Genomic DNA, 18,842 nt, shown 5'->3' on the forward strand with positions numbered 1-18,842 from the left:
GCCTCCTCAGTGATGCAATGCATATGTTATTTTCTTGAGGTTAAAAATAATTTCTCTAAATTGAGGTGAGTTGATACACTTTTCCAACCCAAATATCAGGTCTACTTCAGCAGCTGATAAAGGAAAGACATTATCCTTGCTCTTGTTTCTCTCTGCTCCTGCAGAGTGAAACAATGGCTAAAAACCAAGATTCTCTGAGACTATTTCCTTTCTTAGCATTATCCTGGTGTCCTGGGATCTGACGTTAACCATTAGAAATTTCTTAAGCAGCAGCAGACTGGGAAAAGCAACTGCCAATACCTACGGAATACATTAAAACTCTTAAGAAAAGAAAAGAAAAGAAAAGAAAAAGTCACAAAGATAGATGAATATACTGAGTTGACTCATACTCTTCAGTATAGAGTAGTCATCTTGATGGTGACATTCATCCTGAGTATGCTAAACAGGTGACCTATTCTATCAGCAATGGCATCCAGAGCCATTAAAACATAATGTATATCATTATGTCATATATTAGGGGAAAGTTGACTAAGTTTCCAAGATCCCAAGGGTTTTAATTAATAGGAAAATTTGATTCAATAGTAGTCATTTAAAAAATGGAAGGAAAACAAGGGGAGGGAGTGATAAGAGTGGGAAGCATTAGACAGAAAGCTTGTAGAAAATGCCCTGAAGGCTTGAAGTTGGCACTGTTATAAGTCAGGGCCAGATTAGCTAGGGGACTGGAACAGACAGCCACAGAGAAAGAGGCTGGGAGCTACCAACACAACCATTCTAATAATGTTCTTCTCTTATCAAGCAAACTCCACTTCCTTTCTTTATTGTCTACTGTGTTTTTTGTTTTGTTTTGTTTTTTTTTGAGACAGAGTTTTGCTTTTCTTGCCCAGAGTGGAGTGCAATAGTGAGGTCTCGGCTCGCCGCAACCTCTGCCTCCTGGGTTCAAGCGATCTCCTGCCTCAGCCTCCTGAGTAGGTGGAATTACAGGCATATGCCACCACACCTGGCTAATTTTGTATTTTTGGTAGAGATGGGGTTTCTCCATGTTGGTCAGGCTGATCTCGAACTCCTGACCTCATGCACCCACCTCGGCCTCCCAAAGTGCTGGGATTACAGGGGTGAGCCACCACCCGGCCTCTGTTGTCTACTTTCTAAGTGCTCACGAGTGGCTCCATTGCCCTTGCAGAAATGAGAGGCTCAACTATTCCTGTTTGGGTAGAAATGATGAGAAAAATATCTCAGGATATTTCTTACTCTCCTCTCTCTACCCCTATGAACATCTCCCACCCCCAGGGCCCCAGTTCTGCTTTTCTTCGTTTAAAAAAACTTCAGACCAGGTTGGGTGCAGTGGCTAACACCTGTAATCCCAACACTTTGAGAGGTTCAGGTAGGCAGGACCCTTGGGCCCAGGAGTTGGAGACCAGCCTGGGCAACATGGCAAAACCTTGTCTCTACAAAAAAGACAAAAAATTAACTGGGCATGGTGGTGTGCATCTGCAGTCTCAGGTACTCAGGAGGCTGAGGTGGGAGGATCAACTGATCTCTTGAGGTCAAGGCTGCAATGAGCTGTGATCACACCACTGCACTAGTTTCGGTGATAAAGTGAAACCCTGTCTCAAAAATAAAAAAAAAAAAACAACAAAAACCAAAAACCAAAAACCAAAAACTTCAAATCATCCCTCTTCTGTGAAGCCCTCCTTGACGTCTCCAGCACATACTAATTTTTCTTTTCCTTAATACCTACAACTTGTACATAACACAGTAAATGGACACAGTAGACATATTTCTGTCTCATGTGTGCCAACCTTTGCTTTCCAAATAGATTATAAACACCTTGAGGATGGGAGCCACATTTTACACTTCTTGAAATCACCTGCCAAATGCTGTGATTTGGTGATTAGCCCGACTGGGACCAACTTAGGCCCTAGAGTATCTCCATAGTCTGGGAGAATGTAAACAGCTTTGGAGGTACTAAAAATGCAAAAATGCAAAGCAGAGTATGAGTTTCTCAATGTGATAGCATCAAATCAGCCTTGCAAATTTGACCTACACAAACCTTTTCTCTGATTCTAGTAGCCAGCCTTATTCCTGAACATCAAGTCCCTAACAGCCTGTCCCTAGGTCTCTTTTCAGTGACCTTGTTGATATTCCATTTCCTCTAGATTGTGCTCTTTCTCTTGCTAATCCTTAAAAAGAAAAAACCAAATCAGCTTTGTGCAGTGGCAGTATCATAGCCCATGAGGTTTACCCGAGGCACGATTATTGCTAATTGAAAACTTTTCCCAATACCCCACCATGACAGCTTGAAATATAGCGGGCATTGGCAATTTTTGGCAGTCTCTACAGGGACTGAATTAAAACAAAAAGAAAAAATAAAATAAAAATCCAAATCTTGTCTCTGAACCTCGAGCTCTGAGGTACAGTCCCTACCATCCACTATCCTGAGCAGCCCAGTTGGATTTCATGACTGCCCAGACCTCTGTAGTGTGTGGGTTGTGCTCCACCCAGATGCAGTTAATCTCACACCCTCCCTGGCACTGGTTGGCCAGTCTGCTTCTTTGTTCTGACTCTTTCTGCCAAGATCTTCTGGAAATGCCTGCCCTGCTCCTGGGCTTCTGGCTGGTCTCGGCATCCTTTCCATTTTGCCATCAACTGAGCCATCATTCTGAGATTTAAGAAAAAATTCCCCTCAATATTAAAGACACAACAGACAAATACAAGTGCAAATACTCATACTCACATGTTCCTTTATCACTGAGAAAATTTCTACTACCTTCCTAAATTTATATTCTCCCTTTTCAGGCATTTAGCATCATCTCTAGGTCTTCCAATGTTATGCTTGGAATTTTCTTTTCTTTTGAGAAAAGATTGATGTATTTTTTTTTCCTTTTTAAGTTTCAACCCCCAAAAATATTCCAGGAAAAGATAGGGGGAGGCTGTGCTGGTTCTTCTTCAACAGGCTTTTGCTGCCAAGGAGGATAATGCACTTGAGCCACATCCAGGCTACCCCCAGCCTGCTTCTCCCCTCCTTTGCTCAGGGGCGAGACAGTAGGGGTGGCGGGGGCAGCTGGGAGGGAGGGACCAGGGCAGTGATGCTTTGGGATAAGAAGTTGAGCTGGGGGAAGGGGAAGGAGCTGCCCCTGTGCAGTTACCATTGCTCAGTGACAGAGCCTTAAAGCTTGGCAAGGGCTGAAGGTACCACACGGGTGTGGGTGAGGCAGGCTAAATGGGATGACTGCAGCCAAGGAGCTGGGGGAGGGCAGGGCGTGGGGCTGGCCCTCTCCCCTCTAACTGATGATCTGCCCAGGTTGTCTGTAGCCTGTCATTTCGGCCTGGGAGGCCCCTCCGTTGCTGCCCATCTGAAGGCCAATGACATGCTTTCCCTCCTGCAGCTGGCTCTCTGTGAATTCTCTCTTATGCTCCTGCACTTTCTTCATCAGCCAGCTGGGATCTCCACAGTACTGTCCATCATTCTTGGTCACCGCCAAGCTGCCCAAAGCCTTCAGGGTCCTCTGCACTGCTGCCATGTCTTTGCCTTCAAAGAGGTCAACAGTCTGGAACATGTTAGTCTTGGTGACCCCATAGTTCTCAGCTGCCTTCAGGAACTCAGCCACCTGCTCCATCTGCTTGGAGACTCCAGAGGGCAGGTTCTCAGACACCTTCACAGACTTGAGGCCATCAGGGTACAGGCTATTCACCAGCTTGCTCTGAATCACGCCGTTCTTTAGCCAGACCTGGAAGCCCTGGCGCCCACAGTCTGGGCGGCCCACATCAGGGCCACACTGCACTATGATCCACTCCACCAGCTGCTCCTCCAGCTCCTTGTGGTACTTATTCTCGATTTTGGACTGCACTTTGCAGCTCCTGCCATAGGAAGGACCCTTGTTGGCCATGTCTGGGGAGAGAGGGCTTCCTTGGGGCTTGCAGGAAGGAGTGAAGACTTGTGCCTGGGCTTGGACAGACAGGACAGGGCTGTCTTTAAATAAAAGAATTTTCTTTGTTTTATTTTAAATAAAGGGGAATTTTCTTTGAATAAAAGTGGCCCTTAGAGGTCATTTACTCCAACCTTCTTATTTTACTCCTAGTCTCTACTACCCTACACATCTATTTGGAAGCTAATGGTGCAAGATTTTTGCTAATGATGCCCTTATCAAGAAATTCTCTTTGTCTGTTAGTAAATTATGATGATCCTAGAAGATTTTATAGAAAGTCCCAGCTTACATTACAAAGGATCCTCATCAGGTATGAGCAAAAAAAAAAAAAAAGAAGTCTCAACTTAGTAATCAGTTACCATCAAAATACGTTTTTCTATTATTAAGGTAAGACAATTTCCTTCTCAGCCCCAGAAGGGATGCACACACACACACACACACACACACACACACACACACACACACTCTTTCTCTCACAATGTGATCAGCCAGCTCTCTGTCTGGAACAATCAAAATACCTCCCAGCTGGAATGACAGCATCATTTTATTGACACTGAAATAAGAGGGTGATAAAGCAAGTCTCAGCAGGCATGGCAGAAGTGCACTGCTTTTATGATTTATATTTCAAAAATGATGCCATGGGACCAAAATTGCAAAGCAGAGCTTATTATGTGCTAGCAAAAATGGAGTGAAGGGCAGTCACCTCAGTTGTACCTTTTAAGCTCTAAAGGAAGCAACACCACTACCAATTTTCCCTCCTCACCCTGAGGTTGCAATAGACACTTGGATTTTCCTACAGCCATCACTTCATTGTTCTCTATGCTGTGAGTGGGCTAAGAAAATGACGTTATTTCCTGTGTGATGATCTTGCTAGAGCTTTGGAGGTACTAAGGAGAACTTCAAAGAAACGGAATCACTAGGACAGTTATCCTTCAGCCCTGGTTGGGGGCGGAGTGGGGAGAGATTGCTTCCAGGACCCCAGGATACCAAAATCTCAAGTCCCTGATATAAAATGGTGTAGTACTTGCATATAACCTATGCACATCCTTCCATACTTTAAATCATCTTTAGATTATTTATGATACTAATACAATGTAAATGCTATGTAAATATTTGTTACACTGTATTACTTTTATTATTTTTATTTTTTTTTAGTGTTTTTGTTTTTATATTTATTTATTTATTTATTTATTTTTTGAGACGGAGTTTTGCTCTTGTTACCCAGGCTGGAGTGCAATGGCACGATCTCGGCTCACCGCAACCTCCACCTCCTGGGTTCAGGCAATTCTCCTGCCTCAGCCTCCTGAGTAGCTGGGATTACAGGCATGCGCCACCATGCCCAGCTAATTTTTTGTATTTTTAGTAGAGACGGGGTTTCACCATGTTGTCCAGGTTGGTCTCGATCTCTCGACCTTGTGATCCACCCACCTCGGCCTCCCAAAGTGCTGGGATTACAGGCTTGAGCCACCGCGCCCGGCCCTTATATTTATTTTTATTATGTTTTTAAAATATATATTTAAACATTTCTAATTAATTATTTTTATTTTTTTTTAAAGACTGGGTTTCACCATGTTTGTCAGGCTGGTCTTGAACTCCCGATCTCAGGTGATCTGCCCACCTTGGCCTCCAAAGTGCTTGGATTACAGGCATGAGCCACCACACCCGGACTTTTGAGTGTTTTTGATCCTCAGTTGGCTGAGTCTGTGGATGCAGAACCTGCGGATATAGAGGGTCAACTTTATTGTCCTCCCTAGCTCCATCTCTTTATGAGGGGCTGTTGTTGGTTCCTGCACTAGACTGAATGTCTGTCCTCCCAAACTTATATATTGAAACCTAATTCTCTACATGAATGTATTTGGAGGTGGGACTTTGGGAGGTAATGAGATGTAGCCCTCATGTATGGAATTAGCACCCTTATAAAAGAGATCTTGGAGAAGTCCTTTGACCTTTCTGCCACATGAAGACAGCCATCTATGAACCAGGAAATGCTCTCACCAGACACAAAATCTGCTGGCACCTTGGTTTTGGACTTCCCAGCCACCAGAACCGTGAGAAATATATTTCTGTGGTTTATAAGCAATTCAGTGCATGTTATTCTGTTACGGCAGCCCAAATGAACAACATGACCACACTTTCCAAACGCAGAATCCACAGGGTATGTGTGTTGCTTCTCTCTCTGCTTTGCTTGGGGAGAAAAGAACTCTCCCCTCTATAGAGAACCCCTGGGAATCCTCTCTGCCTGGAGGTTTCCAGCTGCTTGCTTTCGACTCTAACTTCTCTCACATGCAAGTTAGGAAAACAATACTGGGTAAACATTTTCTAAGATATACAACCTTAGGGCAGTGCCACTGGAAGAAAATAGACTAGAAATCAGAAAAGATGGGCTTGATTCCTGTGATCTCAGTCAGATCTTCGACGTCGAGACATCACAAACTCTCCTTCTTCAAAGTGCAGGCACCATTCGTCAGCTCACGTCATCCGAGGGCACTTAGAGTTCCTTGAGTAATACTGCCTTCTATAAACATCTCAGCTTCTGGAGACTTATTTCTGGACATTCCTAATGAGTCAGTAAAAAACCCCAAATGATCTACGTATCAATTTCTGTTTTACACTTTCAGTTTATACAATAAATGAGGAAAGGACTAAGCTCAATTTGCTGGAAGTTGACAATCCATTTTTTTTTCCTGGCAACTTTAAGACTATCCATCTTTATTTTGAAATCATTGTTGGTAAATTTTGTACCAAAGGAGAGGCTTACAGCAAGAGAGTAGAAATGAAAGTAGAAATTAGAAAGCTTATACAGTCTCAATTTCCACGACTCTAAAAACATTGATCAATCAACAACGCAGCTCATCCAGGAAAACCAAAACGCTTTGTGGTAGGCAGAATTGTAAGTTGGCCCCTAAGATTTCCTGCCCCTGCAATCTGTGAACCTTCTCCCACTTACTCAATCAAACACTAACTTGGGTTCTGCTGCGAAGGGATTTTGCAGATGTAATTAAGGTACCAAGATAGGGAGATTGTCTGGGTGGACTTGCTCTAATCACGTGAGCCCTTTAAATCTGAGTCTGGAGGTCAAAGACAGAAAAAGTCAAAGAGATTTGAAGCATGAGAAGAATTCAACAAAAGGGAGATTCTCCGTTGCTGGCTTTGAAGATAAAACGAGCAGGTGGTAAGAAATGTGGCAGTTTCTAGGAACTAAAAGTGGCCCCTGGCTGACAGCCAGCCAGGAAACAGGGGCCTCAGTCCCCTAACCGCAACAAACTGAAGCTGTGACAACCAAAATGAGCTTCGACAAGGCCCTTGAGCTCCAGAAAAGAACACTGCCCAGCTGACATCTTGATTTAGTTCTGTGAGAAGATGAGAGGAATCACGCCCTTCCCAGTTTTGGGGGAAAAGCTGTAAAGTAACACCTGGGGAGTTGTTTAAAGGGGATAAATTTGTGATGATTTGGTATGCGGCATAGAACTAAAATCCATGCCTTCTGACTGGTTTTAAAGCTTCTTAGCCTAACCCTAAGACCAAAACCCAACCTCCTTCAAAGAGAAACCTGCCAACCACTGTGAACCAAATCTATCAGACAAGCCTCTTGTGACTCAAAGTGTGGCCCATGGCCCGACAGCATACATGTAACCTAAGAAATGAAGCGTCTCAGGCCCCATCTGGATCTACAGAATTAAAACCTTCATTTTAACAAATCACCTGACTTGTATGCAAATTAAAGTGTGAGAAGCACCAATTAGCATTTTAATTCAGAGCTGGAGCTCTGGAATCAGCAAAACCCATGCTCCCAACCTGGCTTTACAGTTTTACTAGCTATGTGGATTTAGACAGGTTGCTTAACCTCTCTGAACTTCTATTAATAGGTAGAGTAGAGAAGATAATAGTACTGAGTGTATACAGTTGTGGTGAGGATTAAATGGGACAATATGTAAAGTGTTTTAGCCTTATATTTTGGCCTGTCATCAGCCTGGCAAACAATAAGGGCTTAATAAATTGTTGGTTATTGTTGGATTGGGCGCTAATAGCATGAACTGAATGTAGAGGGAGCAGGTAAACCGTATCAGGTGGAAACATGTAGGATCATTGTGGCCAGCATCCTCATCTGATGAAATATGCTGTCACATGGCTCCTCAGAGACTGCAAAAGGTTGTGACCTTGGTTTTCTACCTAACACTAGGCTGGGTCAGCCATGCCATCCCAACTCCTGTAACCATCTGTGTATCCCTCACACCCTCTCCCCTATCAGCATTTAACCTCCCTGGGCTTAACCTCACTTAGCTAATGAGATCTGGCCAGAAACCACAGAGATGGTTGTCAGCAACTCGGGGCAGGTGGTATCCCTGAATACCAAGGGCAGCTCGCTCCACAGAAAGGATGAAGAGCTATCCCAGAGGCAGAACACAGCCTGTTAGCTGTTTTAACAGAAATCTAAAGTTCTTCTTATTTTTGTTGGAGAGAGTGATGGCAATGGAGACAATGCTGTTGATATCACTGAGTATAAGAACAAATGCATAAATCAACAGTGACAACTGACTAATACATAAGCGAGAGAGCATTTGTGATCAAATCTGCAGAGGCCCACTCCCCCTCCTGGTGGTTTCTCTGTTCTTGGCAAAGCCTCTCACTTGCTTTATTTCTCAGCCTGAGCCAAAGCAATCTCTGCAGTTCAATATAAATAATGAGGGTAACAGTGATAATAACAATAGCTCTCATTTATTGAGTGCTCCAATTGCTAGTCACTCTTCATATATTATTTATACTCCTTATAACAACTCTTTGAGGTAGTCATTATGATGTCCCTTTTTAGCCAAGGAAACAGAAGCCTCAGAGAGGTTAAGTGGCTTGCCCAGGTTTACACAGCACATAAGATAGTCTTGGATTCAAACCTGAGTCTGCTTGACTCCGAAACCTGTGCTCTCTTCACTTTGTCTCTATGACACAGTTGTGGTCCTTGACCGGGCTCTTGGCCCTTTGCCTGGACACTGTATCTGGGCCTCGGATGCTGCTTCCCAGTCAGCTCCTGAGCTGCTTTGCTCCTGTCTTTCCCAGGTTTGCACTGCTTTGGCTTCTGTCTTTGCTCAGATGCTCACCTGTCTGGCGCCTGGAAACACGTGGCGCTCACCTATTTCCTGTCAGTCCACATGGTGCTGCCCACAGGTTTTCTAATCTGACTGCTCATAAACGTGCTTCCTGGGCCTGACTGATGAAGGAGTGACTTGATGCTCCCAGAATCTGGGTAACTGCCCTTCATTCTAGACCTTCCTGCCTCACAAGCAGAGTTTCCCATATCGTCCAGCCTGGCTCACCATTGCAGAAGACTGTTTCCTGCCTATGTCAGAGAAACCAGCCCACCGAGGTTCTATCTGATCCTGCTGTGCTCTGTCTTGAATACTCTTCTTTCAAAACCACATTCTATTGCCCAGCTCATACCTGACTCAAAACTCAACCTAATGCCCACAGAGTAAGATCTCGACCTGGAATTTTATCTTTTCACTATTTGGCCTCACTGAACCTTTCAAGTTCCAACCTAATTTTCCAGCCAATTGTTTCCCATCCTTTCTCTGTGATTTTCTGCTAGGCCTTTTCTCCTGCTCTTCTCTGCCAGGAATGCTCATTTCCTCTGTGCTAGTTCAGGATCATCCAACATCTAGCATAAAATCCATCTTCTTTACAAAAATGGCCCTAATCCTCCCAGCTGGAAACGGTCTCTTCCTTTCATTGATCTACTGTGGCACTGTGTTTAGTGACACTTAATAATTTTCTACATTTTGCCATTGTTAATTATGTACATATTTTTTTCTCCTCATTTAGAGTATAAGGTCTCTGAGCACAATGAGCATCTGATATTTTTTCTTTTTGGTGGCTTTACAGTGCCTAGCAAAATGTCTTGTTCCCAGTAAGTGCTTGATAAAAATTTATTAATCTATCGGATGGATGGACGGATGGATGGGAAGAAATTATAGGAATGGAAACCCTGCCTGAGCTTTTTCAGCCAGGTAGCCATGACAGGAGAAAGGCTTCACCTTCAGGTGAGCGTATGATCGTAATCACCGATGGGAAAGAATAGCTTGAACCAGTTAACCACGCTACGGGTAAAATCAGGCCACGTGTGTTTACCACGGTTTTTTTTTTTTGAGACGGAGTTGCACTCTTGTTACTCAGGCTGGAGTGCAATGGCGAGATCTCGGCTCACTGCAACCTCCGCCTCCTGAGTTCAGGCAATTCTCCTGCCTCAGCCTCCCGAGTAGCTGGGATTACAGGCACACGCCACCATGCCCAGCTAATGTTTTGTATTTTTAGTAGAGACGGGGTTTCACCATGTTGACCAGGATGGTCTCGATCTCTTGACCTCGTGATCCACCCACCTCGGCCTCCCAAAGTGCTGGGATTACAGGCTTGAGCCACCACGCCCGGCATGTTTACCATGTTTTATGTTTACCAGCCTGCATCAGTAGGATGCTGTAAAATGTGGGACAGAAATCCTAACTCAACTTCAAACTAGCTTTTATCATAAGAAATACATTGGTTTGCCGGGTGCAGTGGCTCAAGGCTGTAATCCCAGCACTTTGGGAGGCCAAGGTGGGTGGATCACGAGGTCAAGAGATCGAGACCATCCTGGTCAACATGGTGAAACCCCGTCTCTACTAAAAAAAATACAAAACATTAGCTGGGCATGGTGGTGCATGCCTGTAATCCCAGCTACTCAGGAGGTTGAGGCAGAAGAATTGCCTGAACCCAGGAGGCAGAGGTTGCAGTGAGCTGAGATTGCACCATTGCACTCCAGCCTGGGTAACAAGAGTGAAACTCCGTCTCAAAAAAAAAAAAAGAAAAGAAAAGAAATGCATTGGCTTCAGTACAGGATGTCAAAGGTTGGGTGGGGTTCAGGACTGTGGATCCAGTGGCTCTTGCCAGCTCTCTGCTGTGCTATCCCCAATGCTGACTTCATTCTGGGGAAAGATATCTGAGTTTTGGAAGGCTTCTAGTAGTTGCTGGGTTAATTGCTTCCCTTTTCACCTCCTACTAACTTCCTGTGACTCTTTCTGAAGGGTAAGAAAGCTTATTTTCCAGAAGTGCTTGGAAAACTCCTCTTTATGACTCATTGGTCCCAATTGGCCTTGGTCTGCCTACTCTAGACCCATTTACTAGCAATGGGGATGGGGTGGGGTTCAGATCACTCAGGGGCCACCCTGGAGCTGCAGTAGAACCTGTGAAGGAGAGTCACTACAACACCCCTTACACAGGAGACAATTTTACGGGGGCCACTTCAATGAAAGGTTGGCTTTTATGGCCTTCTCACTTGAGACAAGCAGTAAGCAATGGAAAAAGTGTCATCGAAGAGATCTCATTGTCATGAATCTTACAATATATCTGCTGGCCTAAGAGTCTTTCAGTGCTTCTTGTGCAAATCCATTGGTTAGTCAACAGGGTTTACGGAACACATGCTGTTTAGATAGTGTTGTTCTAAGCACTGTACAAAGTTAGAAAAACAAGACACTGTAGTTACTTAAAAAAAATTTTTTTTTTTAGAGACAAGGTCTTGCTATGTTGCCCAGGTTGGCCTCAAACTCCTGGGCTCAAGTAATTCTCCTACATCAGTCTCCTTAGTCACCGGAATTACAGGCATGTGCTGCACTGCCTGGCTTATTTTTTTTTTTTTTTGAGACGGAGTTTCGCTCTTGTTACCCAGGCTGGAGTGCAATGGCGCGATCTCGGCTCACCGCAACCTCTGCCTCCTGGGCTCAGGCAATTCTCCTGCCTCAGCCTCCTGAGTAGCTGGGATTACAGGCACGCCATGCCCAGCTAATTTTTTGCACTTTTAGTAGAGACGGGGTTTCACCATGTTGACCAGGATGGTCTCGATCTCTCGACCTCGTGATCCACCCGCCTCGGCCTCCCAAAGTACTGGGATTACAGGCTTGAGCCACCGCGCCCGGCCCTGGCTTATTTTTTAACGGTAGAGAGAGCATTGAGGAAAGTACTCCTCTTTTGTTAATTCTGCTCAATTATTTTCTAGAGTGTAGAAACTGCTTGATGTCCTTCCTCCTTTCTTTGTCCCTCTCATTCAGCTCTCCCTTTCTTGTCACTAATTTACCCCTTTCTTTTTTTTTGAGATGGAGTTTCGCGCTTGTTACCCAGGCTGGAGTGCAATGGTGCGATCTCGGCTCACCACAACCTCCGCCTCCTGGGTTCAAGCAATTCTCCTGCCTCAGCCTCCTGAGTAGCTGGGATTACAGGCACGCGCCACCATGCCCAGCTAATGTTTTGTATTTTTAGCAGAGATGGGGTTTCACCATGTTGACCAGGATGGTCTGGATCTCTTGGCCTTGTGATCCACCCGCCTCGGCCTCCCAAAGTGCTGGGATTACAGGCATGAACCACCGTGCTTGGCCCTAATTTACTCCTTTTTTATTCTTTCCTCATTTCAGGAAAGCAACATAGCAGAGATTAGGAATGTAGAATCTGGAGTCAGATTTCTTGGGTGGGAATTTTCACTCTGAGTTCTAGCTGTGACTTTCCAGCCATTACTTCATTTCTCTAAGCTTCTATTTTTCACTGGTAAATCATACCTAAAAATTACGCCTACCCTCCCTGAGTTATTCTGGAATTTAAAAAAGGAAGCACATTAAAAATAATTAATAATGGTTAATGATTTTAATTTTCTTTTATTTATTTATTTAATTTTTTTATTTTTTGAAGAGGCTACAGCACCTGGTATTCCCAGGTGGTCTCCCACCCAAGTATTTAATTTTCTTCTTTATTCTTTTTCAATTGTGTCACATTTTGTCTTCTCTTCCTCCCTCCAACATCCCACAGTGATAGGCTGATAGAAAATATTCAGAAATAGAGTGCACAGAATCAACTTCCCAGTGAGAAATGGAATGGAACCATTTCAGTTCCTTCTCTTTTCTTCATTATAATTCGAATATTTAAAGAGTGCTATATGAATACATTTAAGGCAAAGATGGAAATGTACAAAACCAGTTGAGAAGAACACATATGTGATACATATGGAAGCAGAAGCATGAATGTTCTGTTCTGCGTAAGCATCCCCCAGCTGACAGTTCCAGCTTCATAGAGGCCTAGTTTGTTCAACTGGTTAGAGCACTTTCTGGTGTAACCAAGATCAAGGTTTCAATTCCAGAATGTGGTGAGCCTACTTTATCTGTTTAATGGCTGCAGCCTGCTCTCCTGAACCTGGCCAGCCATCTGTAAATGCATCCATTGTTCAGAAGATGACCAATCAGGCCGGGCGCGGTGGCTCAAGCCTGTAATCCCAGCACTTTGGGAGGCTGAGGCGGGTGGATCACGAGGTTGAGAGATCGAGACCAACCTGGTCAACATGGTGAAACCCCGTCTCTACTAAAAAAAAAAAATACAAAAAATTAGCTGGGCATGGTGGCACGTGCCTATAATCCCAGCTACTCAGGAGGCTGAGGCAGGAGAATTGCCTGAACCCAGGAGGCGGAGGTTGCGGTGAGCCGAGATCGCGCCATTGCACTCCAGCCTGGGAGCCTGGGTAACAAGAGTGAAACTCCGTCTCAAAAAAAAAAAAAAAAAAAAAAGAAGATGACCAATCAGAGGAATGTGGTTGAAACAATGCAAATGGATCACCTTACTAGGAAACAACATGACAACAAAAAATACATACTGTCATGGGGGTGGGTTCGTTGTGTGATGTTTGTACATTAAAAAGGCACAGACCAAGACATCATTATAAAGTTCATGGAAAACCAATAGGTTTGAAGCTATAGGTTCCACAGCAATTGACAGCCTATAAAAAAGATTACTGCTACATCTCCTGTTTTTAATGTTCCCAGCTCTCCTTAGAGACCATTTGGACAATAACTTTCTGTTCCTGTAGATTAGACTCAATTGTTGGAAGTATCTCATATGGTAAGATTTTCCTGACATCTCGTTCTCCTCAACTGAATTTCTCTCCAACCCCCACCCCTTCTAGAGTTACGTGCTCTCTTTACTATGCTCCTTCTCTGTCATATTATGTTGGTTACTAAGTCAGCTTGGACTGCTGTAACATAACATGTTATGGCACTGGGTGCCATAATACCCAGTCTATGTTATGGATTGAGTGGCTTAAACAACAAAAAATTATGTTCTGACATGTCTGGAGGCTGGCTCCTCTTCCTTTCTGCCATGATTTTAACTTCCTGAGGCCCTGACCTGAAGCAAATGCCAGCACCATGCTTCCTACACAGCCTATTGAACGGTGAACTAGACATACCTCTTTTCTTTATAGATTACCCACAACTTCAGGTATTTCTTTATGGCAACACAAGAATGGCCTAATATAGGAACCTACCTCATCACCTCATCTAAACCTAAGGCCCCATCTCCAAATGCTATCACATTGTGGGCAAGGGTTTCAATATATGAATTTGGAAAACACAATCACAACATAGCAGTTACAATTCTTTTTGAGGCAATGCATGTTCCTTTGACATGAGTGATACTCATGTAACATGGAAGTCACATTGATTCATACATGATTTTCCTGGCAACTTAGTATACCAAGGTAAGCTTTTCCACATTTGCAGAAAAAGCCTTAGCCATATATGAATACTTTCAGAACAGACTGGAACTGATAGTGCAAGTTCTGCTTGGCTTAAGGGCTTTGAGTATTGCTGTCATTTCCACCAGTTAAACTACTCAGGGAAGCTAAGAGTAGAATGACGGAGCTGAGAAAACATTTCCCTCTACAGACACATTGAACAAAAGAAAGAGGCTACCCCATGGATCATTCACAAATTTTGATCAAAATGATCTAGGCTGTCTGGCCTAAAGCTGCCTCTACATGTATTTTAAGTCTGGCCTAAAGTTTTCTCCATATACAGTGAACTGTAACCTAATTTGATGCATAAGCAGACTGGTAACTGAGTCTCAGCCAATCACAGCAGCCAAATTTCAGTTAACCACAGTCCGCCAACTGTTCACACCAGGTTCAAATAAGGCAAATGCCCAGCTGTAGCCAATCCAGCTGTTTCTGTACTTCACTTATGTTTTCCACAGGTCACTTTCCTTTTTCTGTCCATAAATATTACCTGACCATGTGGCAGCCCTAGAGCCACTCTGAGTCTGTTTGGCTTCTGGTGACTGTTTGATTCAAGAATTTTTTTTTTTTTTTTTTGAGACAGAGCCTTGCACTGTCATCCAGGCTGGAATGCAGTGGTGCAATCTCTACTCAGTACAACCTCTGCCTCCCAGGTTCAAGTGATTCTCCTGCCTCAGCACCCCCACAAGTAGCTAGGACTACAGGCACTTGCCACCACGCCCAGCTAATTGTTTTGTATTTTTAGTAGAGACAGGGTTTCACTTTGTTAGCCAGGCAGGTCTCAAACTCCTGACCTCATGATCCGCCTGCCTCGGCCTCCCAAAGTACTGGTATTACAGGCATGCGCCACTGTGCTCGGCTGAGAATCTTTATTTACTCAATTAAAATTTGTTAAATATAATTTGTCTAAAGTTTTTCTTTTAATCGATGGCATCAGAAGGGAATCCAAAGTAAAAAATTATAGTAAGGTTTTCAAAATGGGGACAAGATCAAAGAAAAAAAAAAGACAAAGTAGAAAATTAGCTGGGTGTGGTAGCACGTGCCTGTAGTCCTAGCTACTAGGGAGGCTGAGGTGAGAGGATCACCTGATCCCAGGAGTTCAAGGCTCTTGTGAGCTGTGATTGCACCACTGTACTCCAGCCTAGGCAACAGAATGAGACCCTGTCTCAAAATAGAAAAAAACAAACAAAATCCCCCACAAAGTAGAGCTTCTAATTACCCCCAGGAGGATGGAGTGACCAAGCAAGGTGCCTGCTGGGCCCGTGGCGTCCACTGCTCTCGCAGCAACTGGAGATCCTGGACCAGTTCTGTCTTAGATGCTGAAGTACCACAGATGTGTGTTTGCTGCTGTCTGAGTTTGAGCAAGTTTTTTTAATCTGGATTTGGTTCAGAAGTCACAACAAAAACTGTACTCGGTCCGGGATCAAATCAGATTTGATAATTAACTAGACTGGATCTGGTTAGAGCCCTCAGATGTCTGACTGGGTTGACGGAAACTGGCAGTAAATGGCAATTAGTGAAGTGGGTATGAACTCTAACAAATTTTGGGAATTTGCAAAGATTTTGTGTTCTTTCTCCTTTGTTTCCTTTTCTTACACACTTGGATAGGGAAAAATCATGAGCTAACTTGGCCAAGGAGATCTTAGAGCAAAAGCCAGGAATCAACATAAAAACAGGATCCTTGGCCAGGTGCGGTGGCTCACGCCTGTAATCCCAGCACCTTGGGAGGCCGAGGCGGGCGGTTCACGAGGTCAAGAGATCGAGACCATCCTGGCCAACACAGTGAAACCCTGTCTCTTAAAAAAAAAAAAAAATGGGATCCTTAATTTTTGAAGAACTGAGTATTTCAAAACTGAGATCGCACCACTGCCTGACAGCCTTGGCGACAGAGCGAGTACTCCACCTTCCTGGTATGCCTGCCTTTATGTATACATAGTATATAAGTATTAGGCAGCAGCAAATGCTTGCAAAAATGAAGGAATCTTACTAAAGATGATTTAAAATTATGGTGGAGCCGGGCACGGTGGCTCAAACCTGTAATCCCAGCACTTTGGGAGGCCAAGGCAGGTGGATCACGAGGTCAAGAGATCGAGACCATCCTGGTCAACATGGTGAAACCACCTCTCTACTAAAAAAATACAAAAAAATTAGCCAGGCATGGTGGCGCGTGTCTGTAATCCCAGCTACTCAGGAGGCTGAGGCAGGAGAATTGCCTGAACCCGGGAGGTGGAGGTTGCAGTGAGCCGAGATCGCACCATTGCACTCCAGCCTGGGTAACAAGAGTGAAACTCCATCTCAAAAAAAAAAAAAAAAAAAAAAAAAAAAAATTATGGTGGAACATTCAAATGAACAACACTGCACTTTAAGAAGTGCATTTAAAAATGAGGGCACCCGAATTAGGTTCACCCGGGATGCCTATTGATGTGCAGAAGCTTCTAAAAAAATTTTTGACATTTTCGTTGCCTCTTTTAAAGGCTCTTTACAATAGACAACTAAAGATCTCAAATGACTAATTGATAAAGGAAACAGAATTTGTTAACATTTTGGCTTAGTTACTGTCCTGCCCCAAGGTGGAAAGTAAGCTGAATAAAGTGCTTATAAAAGGTAGGGCCTCAGGTAAAGTAGGCTTATTTCTGTTTTTCAAAGCTATCCAGGATGAGTCCAGGAATAGAGAACGCTTTCTCTGTCCTCTTCATTACTGGGCTCCACTCTAAACTCAGTAATTTAGCTAAGCAACAGAGGCTAAGTTAAAAAGACCACCTATTGAACTAAATCCTTTCTGGCATTTATCTGGCTATTTTGAAACCCTTTTATAAAAGAAAATCACATCTGTGAAGGAAATCTCTATTTGTAAGAGTGTCTGCCTCTGTGCAATGGAAAGAGACAGAGAGAGCTAAGCCTCTGGAAACTCTTTAAATCGAAAAGGCATTGATTTAAATTTGTTTAACAAGCCTTACCTTTGTTTAAGGTGCTTTTCCTGGTCATCTTGTCTTAGCTGGACCTTTACTTATACCCTCCTTCCTTGGTTTGGGCAAATGGTGGTATTTAGGCCTGAAGTAGGGAATGGTTGGGGGGAAAGATGAATGGGCCCTTAGAAAAATGAGTCATGGTTTGTGACAAGGTCTGTCTTGGTGTGATGCAACCTCCTCTCCAGTGATAATAGTCCATCTTCCCTGGTTTCTGGAACTACCTAGGGGAGAATGTCAGAAGCATTTGAACCAGAGCAACTCCATCTTGAATAGGGGCTGGGCAAAATGAGACTGAAACCTACTGGGCTGTATTCCCAGACAGCTAAGGCATTCTAAGTTTCAGGATGAGATAGGAGGTCGGCAAAAGATACAGGTCATAAAGACCCTGCTGATAAAACAGGTTGCAGTAAAGAAGCCAGCTAAAACTCACCAACACCATGATGGCGATGAAATGCTGAGGCAACATCAGGAAGTTACTCTATATAGTCTAAAAAGGGCCGACATGAATAATCCACCCCTTATTTAGCATATATAATCAAGAAATAACCACAAAAACGTGCATTTCTATGGAGTAGCCATTCTTTTGTTCCTTTGTGTTCCTAATAAACTTGCTTTCACTTTACGGACTCACCCTGAATTCGTTCTTGTACAAGAGCCAAGCACCTGCTCTTGGGGTCTGGATCAGGACCCCTTTCCTGTAACAACAGGATTGATGGCATTTGGATTCCTTTGGAAAATCTGTCTTTAGACAAATAAGGAGAATTTTTAAAGCCTTGCTTTGCATACCTGTTAGTAGCAATAGTATACAAAAGCAACATATTTTGGGGTCATGTCTTCTGAACTTCTGAAACTGACTTTGGAAAAATTATAACCGAGGAAATTATGACAGTGAAAGAGATCAGACCTAACCGACTCCATCTTGCTTCTAACCTTTAAGCTGTCCTTTTTCATTCTTGGGCATAGGTCGAACTAACCTTGGGAAGGAATTTAGTTTATAGTTTAACTCTGAAACAAAATTGATAATAGCCTTTTTCCGGAAAAAACAAAACAGACAAACAAAAAAACCCTTCTTAAAAAAAAAAAAGAAGAAAAGAAAGGAAAAAAAATCTTTGGCTAGAGTCACAGAGGGAACACAAAAATAAAACAAACAAAGAAAAAAACCCCTTCTCGCCTGGGAACCAGTCTGCCTTTATAGGACTAATAAATTAGCTACAGGATTAGAAATTATGGTTTAGTGGCCATGTAGCCTCCAGCTGCAAGATTCTTAACCTCCCCAAATTGCTCCTGGGGAAAGTGTAACTACTGTAGAACCTAAGATCAATGCTTGAGACATTTTGCAGACCCTGTACTCCATGGATCAACTGACACCACCCAGAC

The 18,842-nt window shown here is 43.6% G+C and overlaps 1 non-coding gene and 2 pseudogenes across 1 annotated transcript; 2 read left to right on the top strand and 1 right to left on the bottom strand.

The window, feature by feature from the left end:
- The first annotated feature begins 2,202 nt into the window (after window positions 1–2,202).
- Window positions 2,203–2,343, top strand: LOC120364039 (U4 spliceosomal RNA). The gene has a single exon (XR_005579397.1). It is a non-coding gene; the product is annotated as a U4 spliceosomal RNA (small nuclear RNA).
- Window positions 2,344–3,281: 938 nt separating this feature from the next.
- LOC101050399 (transgelin pseudogene) lies at window positions 3,282–3,887 on the bottom strand (annotated as a pseudogene).
- A 3,147-nt stretch (window positions 3,888–7,034) lies between these two features.
- The window catches only part of LOC120363996 (putative transmembrane protein 183BP), a 29,982-nt pseudogene continuing 18,174 nt past the window's right edge, over window positions 7,035–18,842 (top strand).

This window comes from Saimiri boliviensis, chromosome 2 (assembly GCF_048565385.1).
Source record: "Saimiri boliviensis isolate mSaiBol1 chromosome 2, mSaiBol1.pri, whole genome shotgun sequence".
Taxonomy (NCBI): Eukaryota; Metazoa; Chordata; class Mammalia; order Primates; family Cebidae; genus Saimiri; species Saimiri boliviensis.